The following is a 12,537-nucleotide window of genomic DNA, read 5'->3' as shown; positions in this document are numbered from 1 at the left end:
GCTAATACTAAATGCTCCAATCAAAAGATATAGGGTATCAGAGTGGCTTAAAAAACAGGATCCGTGATGCCTGTGTGGCTCAGGGGTTAAGTCTCTGCCTTTGACTCAGGGTGTGATTCTAGAGTCTGGGATCGAGTCCCATATTGGGGTCCCGGTGGGGAGCCTGCTTCTCTCTTGGCCTAATTTTCTGCCTCTGTCTCTGTCTCTCTCTCTCTCTCTCTCTCTCATGCTCTCAAAAATAAAATTGTTATTAAAAAAACAAGGTCCATCTGTATGCTGCCTAATAGATGCTCACCTTAGACCTATAGACAACAGCAGATTGAAAGGCAGGGGATGGAAAATCATCTATCATGCTAATGGTTATGAAAAGAAAGCTGGAGACCAATACTTATATTAGAGACACTAGATTTGAAACCAAACCCTGGGAGTCACCTGGTGGCTCAGTGGTTGAGCATCTGCCTTCGGCTCAAGGTGTGTTCGTGGGATCCCAGGATCGAGTCCCACATTGGCATCCCTTTGGGGAGCCTCTCTCCCTCTGCCTATGTTTCTGCCTCTACTTCTCTGTGTATCTCTCATGAATAAATAAATAAATAAAATATTTAATCTCAAAAAGAAAGAACAAATACTGTAAGAAGTGATGAAGAAGGGCATTATTTCATAGTTAAAAAGACTCTCCATCAGGATCAAACAACTAAATATTTATGCTGCCAACATGCGAGTACCTAATTATGGAACCCAATTACCAATAAACGTACAGGAACTCACTGATAATAATACAATGACAGGGGATTTTAACACCTACCAACTTATGGCAATGGACCGATGTCTATTCAGAAAATCAACAGGGAAACAATAGCCTTGACACACTGGACCACAGGGACTCCACAGATATAGTCTGAATATTTCCTCCTAAAGCAAAATACACATTCCTTTCAAGTGCACATGGGACATTCTCCAGAACAGATCATATCATGGGCCACAAATCAGCCCTCAACAGGTACAACAGGTACAAGAAGGTTGATATCACACCCTGTACATTTTCGACCACAACGCTATGAAACTCGAAGTCGACAGTAAGAAAAAATTTGGACAGACCTAAAATACGTGGAGATTATGAACATCCTACCAGAGAAGGAATGGAGCAACCAGGAAATTAAAGAGGAAATTTAAAACAAATGAAAATGAAAACATGTTTCTCCAAACCACTGGGATGTAGCAAAGGCAGTCCAGAGGGAAGTACATAGCAATACAGGCCTATCTCAGGAAACAAGAAGTCTCTAATACACAACCTAACCTTACACCTAAAGGAGCTGGAAAAGGAATAGGAAACAAAGCCTAAAGCCTACAGAAGAAGGGAAAAAATAAAGATGAGAGCAGAAATAAACAATACAGAAACAGTAGAATGGAATAACGAAACTAAGAGCTGGTTCTTCAAAATAATTAATAAAATGGATCAAGCCCTAGCCAGCCAAATGAACGAGAAATGAGAAAAGACCTAAATAAATAAAATCACAAAAGAGAGAAGAGAGATCACAATCAACACCAGAAAAATAAGACAATCATAAGGGAATACTATGAAAGATTATATGTTAACAAACTGGGAGACCTGGAAGAAATGGACAAATCCCTAGAAATGTGCAAACAAGCAAAACTGAAATAGGAAGAAATAGAAAATGTGAATAGACCCATAACTAGCAGAGGAATTGAATCAGCAAGGCACCTGGGTGCCTCAGTGGTCGAGCATGTGCTTTGGCTCAGGTCATGATCCCGGGGTCCTGGGGAATCAAGTCACACATCAGGCTCCCCGCATGGAGCCTCATTTTCCCTGTGCCTATACCTATGCATCTCTGTGTCTCTCATGAATACATAAATAAAATCTTTAAAAACGAAAAAAGATAAAAAGATGAGAAAGGACCCAAATAAAATCACAAATGAGAAAAGAGAAATAACAACATTAGAGAAATACAAACAATTATAAGAGAATATGATGAAAAACTACATGCCAGCAACCTAGAACCTGGAAGAAATAGATCAATTCCTGGAAATATATAACATAGCAAAAATGAAAAATGAAGAAATAAGAAATTTGAACAGACAGTTACCAGCAAAGAAATTGAATCAGCAATCAGGGTTCCCGAACAGGAGACTCTTAGATCAATAGAACAGAATGGAAAGCCAAAACAAGATACAAACATGTATCTATGACCCATAATGGACAACAAGGCAGGAAGGAATATCCAATGGCACAAAGACAGTCTCTTCAACAAACACTAACCCTGACCCCCGGATAAGAACAAATGGTGTTGGGAAAACCAGGCAGCCAAATGCAGAAGAATGAAACTGGACCACTTTCTTACACCATATATATAAAAAATGAATTCAAAATGGATGAAAGACCTAAATGTGAGATCTGAAACCATACATAGAAGAAAAGATAGGCAGCAACGATTTTGACATTGGCCATTGGATCTTCTTTCAGGATATGCCTCTGAGGTGAGGGAAACAAAAGCAAAAATACTATTGGGACTTCATCAAATTGAAAAGCTTCTGCAAAGTGAAGGAAACAACTAAAGCTAAAAAGCAACATACAGGAGGAGAGGCAAGATGGCAGGAGAGAAGGGTCCCCAAGTCACCTGTCCTGACCAAATTACCTAGATAAACTTCAAATCATCCTGAAAATCTAGGAATTCAGCCTGAGACTTAAACAGAGACCAGATAGAATGCTACAGTGAGAAAAGTTCACACTTCTATCAAGGTAGGAAGATGGGGGAAAAGAAATAAAGATACAAAAGGCATCCAAGGGGAGGGGCCCCACAGAGCCAGGCTAAGGCCAGGGCGAGTGCCCCCCGGGCAGGAGAGCTCTGTCCCAGAGAAGCAGGAGCTGCACCATTCTTCCAGGGGGAAATGACGCCCACAGGGATTCAGAGCAAGACCCCAGGAGGGCGGGGATACCCTCGGGCTCCATGGGACACAAACATACACCTGCACTCCCAGGAGATTGCACCGAGCTCCCTAAGGGCTGTAGGGCACATGCATTGACCCAGGAGCAGCTCTGAGGGGATCCGGCAGCGGCTCTGTGCGGAGGGGGCAGCGGGTCCCTGGGAACAGCTAGGTGGCGGCGCCTAGGGCAGAGGAAGTGGCTTCGTGTGGAGGGGGCTGCGGGGCTCCAGGAGCAGCTCAGAGGGGCTATGGCGGCTCCGTGGAGAGGTGCCTACCCGGCCGGGAGCGAGAATCCAACAGCGCAGGTCAGGGAGCACAGGGCCGGGACACAGCCCAGGATTCAGCCTCCCCCGGGACAGGCAGAGGCCTGGAGGGCCCAGGACAGCAAGGACGCTCCTGCTCAGAGCTGAGAAGATCAGCAGCCCTGCCCCAGAGCCTCCAGGCCCTGCAGACGGACTGCTCCAGAGTTACTGGGGAGGCTGAATACAGGTGTTCCGACCTGGCTGCTGCCACTGGGGTTGTTCCTCCTTGGGCGTCACAGGGTATACAACCCCCACTGAGCGCTTCACCAGGCAGGGGGAGAGGAGCTCCCCCAAGGGCTAGCACCTGAAAATCAGCACAACAGGCCCCTCCCCCCAGAAGACCAGCTAGACGGACAAGTTCCAGGGGAAGTCAAGGGACTTAAAGTAGACAGAATCAGAAGATACTCCCCCATGTTTTTTTTAATTTCTGATTGCTTCCCCCATCCTTTCCCCCCTTTCTTTCTTTTTCTTTCTCCTTTTATTCTCTTTTTTGCTTTTTTCTTCCTTTTTCCTTTTTTCTTTTTCTCTTCTCTTTTTTTCTTTCTCTCTTCTCTTTTTCTCCTTTTCCCAATACAACTTGTTTTTGGCCACTCTGCACTGAGCAAAATGACTAGAAGGAAAACCTCACCTCAAAAGAAAAAACAGTCCTCTCTCCCACAGAGTTACAAATCTGGATTACAACTCAATGTCAGAAAACCAATTCAGAAGCACTATTATACAGCTACTGGTGGCTCTAGAAAAAAGCATAAAGGACTCAAGAGACTTCATGACTGCAGAATTTAGATACAATCAGGCAGAAAGTAAAAAACAATTGAATGAGATGCAATCCAAACTAGAATTCCTAATGACGAGGGTTAACGAGGTGGAAGAACGAGTGAGTGACATAGAAGACAAGTTGATGGCAACGAGGAAAACTGAGGAAAAAAGAGACAGACAATTAAGAGACCAGGAAGACAGATTAAGGGAAATAAACGACAGCCTGAGGAAGAAAAACCTATGTGTAATTGGGGATCCTGAGGGCGCCGAAAGGGACAGAGGGACAGAATATGTATTTGAACAAATCCTAGCTGAAAACTTTCCTAATCTGGGAAGGGAAACAGGCATTCAGATCCAGGAAATAGAGAGATCCCCCCTAAAATCAATAAAAACCGTCCAACACCTCGATTTAATAGTGAAGCTTGCAAATTCCAAAGATAAAGAGAAGATCCTTAAAGCAGCAAGAGACAAGAAATCCCTGACCTTTATGGGGAGGAGCAGACCTCTCCACAGCGACCTGGCAGCCCAGAAAGTGCTGGCTGGATATATTCAGGGTCCTCCATGAGAATAACATGCAACCAAGAATACTTTATCCAGCCAGGCTCTCATTCAAAATGGAAGGACAGATAAAGAGCTTTCAAGACAGGCAGGAACTGAAAGAATATGTGACCTCCAAACCAGCTCTGCAAGAAATTTTAAGGGGGACTCTTAAAATTCCCCTTTAAGAAGAAGTTCAGTGGAACAATCCACAAAAACAAGGACTGAATAGATGTCATGATGACACTAAACTCATATCTGTTGATAGTAACTCTGAACGTGAATGGGCTTAATGACCCCTTCAAAGGCGCAGGGTTTCAGACTGGATAAAAAATCAGGACCCAACTATTTGCTTTCTACAAGAGACTCATATTAGACAGAAGGACACCTACAATCTGAAAATAATGGGTTGGAGAACCATTTACCATTCAAATGGTCCTCAAAAGAAAGCAGTGAAAAAAAAAAAAGAAAGAAAGCAGTGGTAGCCATCCATATATCAGATAAACTAAAATTTACCCCGAAGACTATAGTGAGAGATGAAGACGGACACTAAATCATACTTAAAGGATCTATCCAACAAGAGGGCTTAACAATCCTCAATATATATTCCCCGAATATCGGAGCTGCCAAATATTTAAACCAATTAATAACGAAATTGAAGAAATACTTAGATAATAATTATCTTATACTTGGTGACTTCAATCTAGGTCTTTCTACCCTCGATAGGTCTTCTAAGCACAACATCTCCAAAGAAACGAGAGCTTTAAATGATACACTGGAGCAGATAGATTTCACAGATATCTACAGAACTTTACATCCAAACTGAACTGAATAAACATTCTTCTCAAGTGCACATGGAACGTTCTCCAGAATAGACCACATACTGGGTCACAAATCACGTCTGAACCGATACCAAAAGATTCAGATCATCCCCTGCATATTCTCAGACCATAATGCCTTAAAATTAGAACTAAATCACAACAAGAAGTTTGGAAGGACCTCAAACACGTGGAGGTTAAGGACCATCCTGCTAAAAGATGAAAGGTTCAACCAGGAAATTGAGGAAGAATTAAAAGGATTCATGGAAACTAATTGGAATGAAGATACAAATGTTCAAAATCTTTGGCATGCAGCAAAAGCAGTCCTAAGGGGGAAATACATCACAATAGAAGCATCCATTCAAAAACTGGAAAGATCTCAAATACAAAAGCTAACCTTACTCATAAAGGAGCTAGAGAAAAAAAACAGCAGCTAGATCCTACACCCAAACAGAATAAGAGATTTAATTAAAATTAGAGCAGACCTCAAGGAAACTGAGACCATAAGAAATGTGGAACAGATCAACAAAACCAGGAGTTGGTTCTTTGAAAGAATTAATACCATACATAAACCATTAGCCAGTCTTATTAAGAAGAGAGACAAGACTCAAATTAATAAAATCATGAATGAGAAAGGAGAGATCACTACCAACACCAAGGAAATACAAACGATTTTAAAAACATATTATGAACAGCTATACGGAAATAAATTAGGCAATCTAGAAGAAATGGACGCTTTCCTGGAAAGCCACAAACTACCAAAACTGGAACAGGAAGACATAGAAAACCTAAACAGGCCAATAACCAGGGAGGAAATTGAAGCAGTCATCAAAAACCTCCCAAGTCACAAAAGTCCAGGGCCAGATGGCTTCCCAGGGGAATTCTATCAAACGTTTAAAGAAGAAACCATACCTCTCCTACTAAAGCTGTTTGGAAAGATAGAAAGAGATGGAGTACTTCCAAATTCGTTCTAAGAAGCCAGCATCACCTTAATTCCAAAACCAGACAAAGACCCCACCAAAAAGGAGAATACAGACCAATATCCCTGATGAACATGGATGCAAAAATTCTCAACAAGATACTAGCCAATAGGATCCAACAATACATTAAGAATATTATTCACCATGACCAAGTAGGATTTATCCCCGGGACACAAGGCTGGTTCAACACGTGTAAAAAAATCAATGTCATTCATCATATCAGCAAGAGAAAAACCAAGAACCATATGATCCTCTCATTAGATGCAGAGAAAGCATTTGACAAAATAGAGCATCCATTCCTGATCAAAACTCTTCAGAGCGTAGGGATAGAGGGAACATTCCTCGACATCTTAAAAGCCATCTACGAAAAGCCCACAGCAAATATCATTCTCAGTGGCGCAGCACTGGGAGCCTTTCCCCTAATATCAGGAACAAGACAGGGATGTCCACTCTCACCATTGCTATTCAACATAGTCTGGAAGTCCTAGCCTTAGCAGTCAGACAGCAAAAAGACATTAAAGGCATTCAAATTGGCAAAGAAGAAGTCAAAATCTCCCTCTTCTCAGATGACATGATACTCTACCTAGAACACCCAAAAGCCTCCACCCCAAGATTGCTAGAACTCATACAGCAATTTGGTAGCATTGCAATATAAAAACTCAATAGCCAGAAATCAATGGCATTTCTATACACTGACAATGAGACTGAGGAAAGAGAAATTAAGGAGTCAATTTCATTTACAGTTGCACCCAAATCAAAAGATACCTAGGAATAAACCTAACCAAGGAGGTAAATGATCTATACCCTAAAAACAATAGAACACTTCTGAAAGAAATTGAGGAAGACACAAAGAGATGGAAAAATATTCCATGCTCATGGATTGGCAGAATTAATATTGTGAAAATGTCAATGTTACCCAGGCAATGTACACGTTTAATGCAATCCCTATCAAAATACCATGGACTTTCTTCAGAGAGTTAGAACAAATTATTTTAAGATTTGTGTGGAATCAGAAAAGACCCCGAAAGCCAGGGGAATTTTAAAAAAGAAAACCATATCTGGGGGCATCACAATGCCAGATTTCAGGTTGTACTACAAAGCTGTGGTCATCAAGACAGTGTGGTACTGGCACAAAAACAGACACATAGATCAATGGAACAGAATAGAGAACCCAGAAGTGGACCTTGAACTTTATGGTCAACTAATATTCGATAAAGGAGGAAAGACTATCCATTGGAAGAAAGACAGTCTCTTCAATAGATGGTGCTGGGAAAATTGGACATCCACCTTCAGAAGAATGAAACTAGACCACTCTCTTTCACCATAAACAAAGATAAACTCAAAATGGATGAAAGATCTAAATGTGAGACAAGAATCCATCAAAATCCTAGAGGAGAACACAAGCAACACCCGTTTTAAACTTGGACACAGCAACTTCTTGAAACGTACATCCATGAAGGCAAAAGAAACAAAAGCAAAAATGAACTATTGTGACTTCATCAAGATAAGAAGCTTTTGCACAGCAAAGGATACAGTCAACAAAACTAAAAGACAACCTACAGCATGGGAGAAGATATATGCAAAAGACGTTTCAGATAAAGGGCTAGTTTCCAAGATCTATAAAGAACTTCTTAAAATCAACACCAAAGAGACAAACAATCCAATCATGAAATGGGCAAAAGACATGAAGAGAAATCTCACAGAGGAAGACACTGACATGGCAACATGCACATGAAAACATGCTCTGCATCACTTGCCCTTAGGGATATACAAATCAAAACCACAATGAGATACCACCTCACACCAGTGAGAATGGGGAAAATGAACAAGGCAGGAAACCACAAATGTTGGAGAGGATGCGGAGAAAAGGGAACCCTCTTACACTGCTGTTGGGAATGTGAACTGGTGCAGTCACTCTGGAAAACTGTGTGGAGGTTCCACAAAGTGTTAAAAATAGACCTGCCCGATGACTCAGCAATTGCACTATTGGGGATTTACCCCAAAGATTCAGATGCAATGAAACGCCGGGACACCTGCACCCCGATGTTTATAGCAGAATGTCCACAATAGCCAAACAGTGTCAGGAGCCTTGGTGTCCATCGAAAGATGAATGGATAAAGAAGATGTGGTTTATGTATACAATGGAATAATATTCAACCATTAGAAACGACAAATACCCAACATTTGTTTCAACGTGGATGGAACTGGAGGCTATTATGCTGAGTGAAGTAAGTCAATCGGAGAAGGACAAACAGTGTATGTTCTCATTCCTTTGGGGAATATAAATAATAGTGAAAGGGAATATAAGGGAATGGAGAAGAAACGTTTGGGAAATATCAGAAAGGGAGAGAGATCATAAAGACTCCTAACTCTGGGAAAAGAACTAGCAGTGCTGGAAGGGGAGGAGGGCGGGGGGTGGGGGTGAATGGGTGACGGGCACTGAGGGGGACACTTGACGGGATGAGCACTGCGTGTTATTCTGTATGTTGGTCAATTGAACACCAATAAAAAATAAATTTATTTAAAAAAAAAGATCAAACAACTGCATATTTATGCTGCCAACATGGGAGTACCGAAATATAGAAACCAATTAACAACAAACGTACAGGAACACACTGATAATAATACAGTGACTGGGGATTTTAACACCCACTTATGGCAATGGACCGATCGTCTATGCAGAAAATCAACAGGGGAACAATAGGCTTGACACACTGGACCAAAGTGACTCAACAGATATAGTCTGAACATTTCTTCCTAAAGCAGAATACACATTCCTTTCAAGTGCACATGGGACATTCTCCAGAATAGATTATATCATGGACCACAAATCAGCCCTCAACAGGTACAACAGGTACAAGAAGGATGGTATCACACCATGTATATTTTCGGACGACGACGCTATGAAACTTGAAGTCGACAGTAAGAAAAAATTTGGACAGACCAAATATTTGTGGAGATTATGATCATCCTACCAGAGAAGGAATGGAGTAACCAGGAAATTAAAGAGGAAATTTAAAACAAATGAAAATGAAAACATGTTTCTTCAAACCTCTAGGATGTAGCAAAGACAGTCCTTAGAGGGAAGTAGATAGCAATACAGGCCTACCTCAAGAAACAAGAAGTCTCCAATACACAACCCAACACTACACCTAAAGGAGCTGGAAAAGGAATAGGGAACAAATCCTAAAGCCTCCTTAAGAAGGAAAAAATAAAGATGAGAGCAGAAATAATCAATACAGAAACAACAAAACAGTAGAATGGAATAATGAAACTAAGAACTGGTTCTTCAAAATAACTAAGAAAATGGATCAAGCCCTAGCCAGCCTTATCAACAAGAAAACAGAAAAGAACTAAATAAATAAAATCACAAAAGAGAGAAGAGAGATCACAATCAACACCAGAAAATAAGACAATTATAAGGGAATACTATAAAAGATTATACGCTAACAACCTGGGAGACCAGGATGAATTGGAGAGATCCCTAGAAATGTGCAAACGAGCAAATCTGAAAGAGGAAGAAATAGAAAATGTGACTAGACCCATAACTAGCAAAGGAATTTAATCAGCAAGGCACCTGGGTGCCTCAGTGGTTGAGCATCTGCTTTGGCTCAGGTCATGATCCCGGGGTCCTGGGGAATCATGTCCCACATCAGGCTCCCTGCGTGGAGCCTCATTTTCCCCCTGCCTATACCCCTGCCTTTCTGTGTCTTGCATGAATACATAAATAAAATATTTAAAAAAGAAAAAAGATAAAAAGATGAGAAAGGACCCAAATAAAATCACAAATGAGATAAGAGAAATAACAACCAAAACTAGAGAAATAAGAACGTGTATAAGAGAACATTATGAAAAATTATATGCCAGCAACCTAGAACCTGGAAGAAATAGATCAATTCCTGGAAATATATAACACAGCAAAAATGAAAAAGGAAGAAATAAGAAACTAGAACACACAGATAACCAGCAACGAAATTGAATCAGCAATCAGGAATCTCCCAACAGGAGATGCTTAGATCAATAGAATAGAATGGAATGCCGAAACAAGATACAAACCTGTAACACTATGATCCATTAATCGACAACAAGGCAGCAGGGAATATCCAATGGCACAAAGACAGTCTCTTCAACAAACCCTAACCCTGACCCCAGGATAAGAACAAATGGTGTTGGGAAAACCAGGCAGCCACATGCAGAAGAATGAAACTGGACCACTTTCTTACACAATATATATAAAAAATAAATTCAAAATGGATGAAAGACCTAAATGTGAGACCTGAAACCATAAAAAGAAGAAAAGATAGGCAACAACGTCTTTGACGTTGGCCATTGGATCTTCTTTCTAGATGTGCCTCTGAGTTGAGGGAAACAAAAGCAAAAATACTCTTGGGACTTCATCAAATTCAAAAGCTTCTGCAAAATGAAAGAAACAACCAACGCTAAAAGGCAACATACAAAATGAAAGGAGATATTTGTAAATAACACATCCAATAAACAGTTAGTATGCAAAATACGCAAAGCAAATATAAATCTCAACCTCCTAAACACAAATTATCCAACTGCAGATGGGTAGAAGACATGAATGGACTTTGTCTCTGACAAGACATCCAGATGGCCACCAGACACCGAAAGACACTCCGCGTCACCCATCATCAGGGAAATTCAAATGAAAATCACAATAAGATGTCACCTGACAGCCGACAGAATGGCTAAATTAACAACAGAAGAAACAACAGGTGTTGTTGAGGCTATAGAGAAGAGGGAGCCCCCTTACACTCCTGGTGGGCATGCGAACAGTTGCAGCCACTGTGAAAAACACTGTGGAGGGTCCTCGAGATGTTAAAAATAGGGGATCCCTGGGTGGTGCAGCGGTTTGGTACCTGCCTTTGGCCCATGTCGCGATCCTGGAGACCTGGGATTGAATCCCACGTCGGACTAACAGTGCACGGAGCCTGCTTCTCCCTCTGCCTGTGTCTCTGCCTCTCTCTCTGTGACTATCATAAAAAAAATTTAAAAAGAAGTTAAAAATAGCGCTATCCTATGATTCCAAAATTGCAGAGCTAGGTATTTACCCCGAGGATACAAAAGTCTTTTAGTAGATTCCAAGTAGGACACGCAGACCAGTGTTTGTAGCAGCGTTATCAACAACAGCCAAACTGTGGATACAGCCCAGATGTCCATCGACTGATGAATGGGCAGAGACGATGTGGTAAATATACCCACTGCGACATCACTGGGTCATCAGAAGCGATGAAATGAAGCCATTTACAATGATGTGGGAGAAGTGGAAAGGACTTATGCTTAATGAACTCAGTCAGAGAAAGATATGAAATACCATACAATTGCATTCACATGTGAATTTTAAGAAACCAGACAAACTGGCAAAGGGGCAGAGGGGGGGATGAGAGAAGCAAACAAAAAAACACACTCTTAACCACAGAGAATCAACTAATAAATACCAGAGGAAGGTGAGGGAGATGGGGAATCAGGGGATGGGGATAGTGGAGAGCACCTGTGGCCAGTACCAGGCGTTGTAACCAAGAGTTGAATCACTATGTGGTAAACCTGAAACTATATCATACTGTGTATACAAACAGGAATTCAAGTAAAACTTTAAAATAATAATTGGTAGTATTGATGAAACATGTACGCACTAGAGATAAAATCAGAAAGGCAACTGAAAATCCAAATAAAGAGTCTTTAGAGCCACAAATCCCCTCCTAGCTCAGCTCGGGAGAAGCCTGCCATGTCTATTCTGACACCATCAGAAGCCTGGATTTTGATTCTCTGGGGAGGCCACTGACTTGGTGGAGTCAGGCTATCTTTGAACCCAAAACCTAAATAGAGTGCATAAAACTAAACGGCCCAAGATGCTAGGAGTCCCAGTGCAGGCACATGCCAAGTCCAAACTCTAACCATACACAGACATAACCCTAACCCTACACTTAATCGTAATGTTAACCTAACCCTTAAACAAGACCCATCACTAATCGAAAAACAAACACAAACCCCAAGACCAAAACACATTCACTGAACCTTCCTGCCAACCCTCACCCTAACTCCTAAATGCAGGTGCACCTAAACTTAGGTTTCCTTAACCCTGACCCCTACATTAAATCTAACACGAACCCTAACCTCTAACCCTATCCTTAAAATAAGGTATTCAAATCCTATTCCTAACCTTAACCTGTACCCTAACCCTAA

The sequence above is a fragment of the Canis lupus genome, chromosome 37 (assembly GCF_003254725.2).
Source record: "Canis lupus dingo isolate Sandy chromosome 37, ASM325472v2, whole genome shotgun sequence".
Lineage (NCBI taxonomy): Eukaryota > Metazoa > Chordata > Mammalia > Carnivora > Canidae > Canis > Canis lupus.
Note: the sequence above shows the minus strand (reverse complement) of the source record.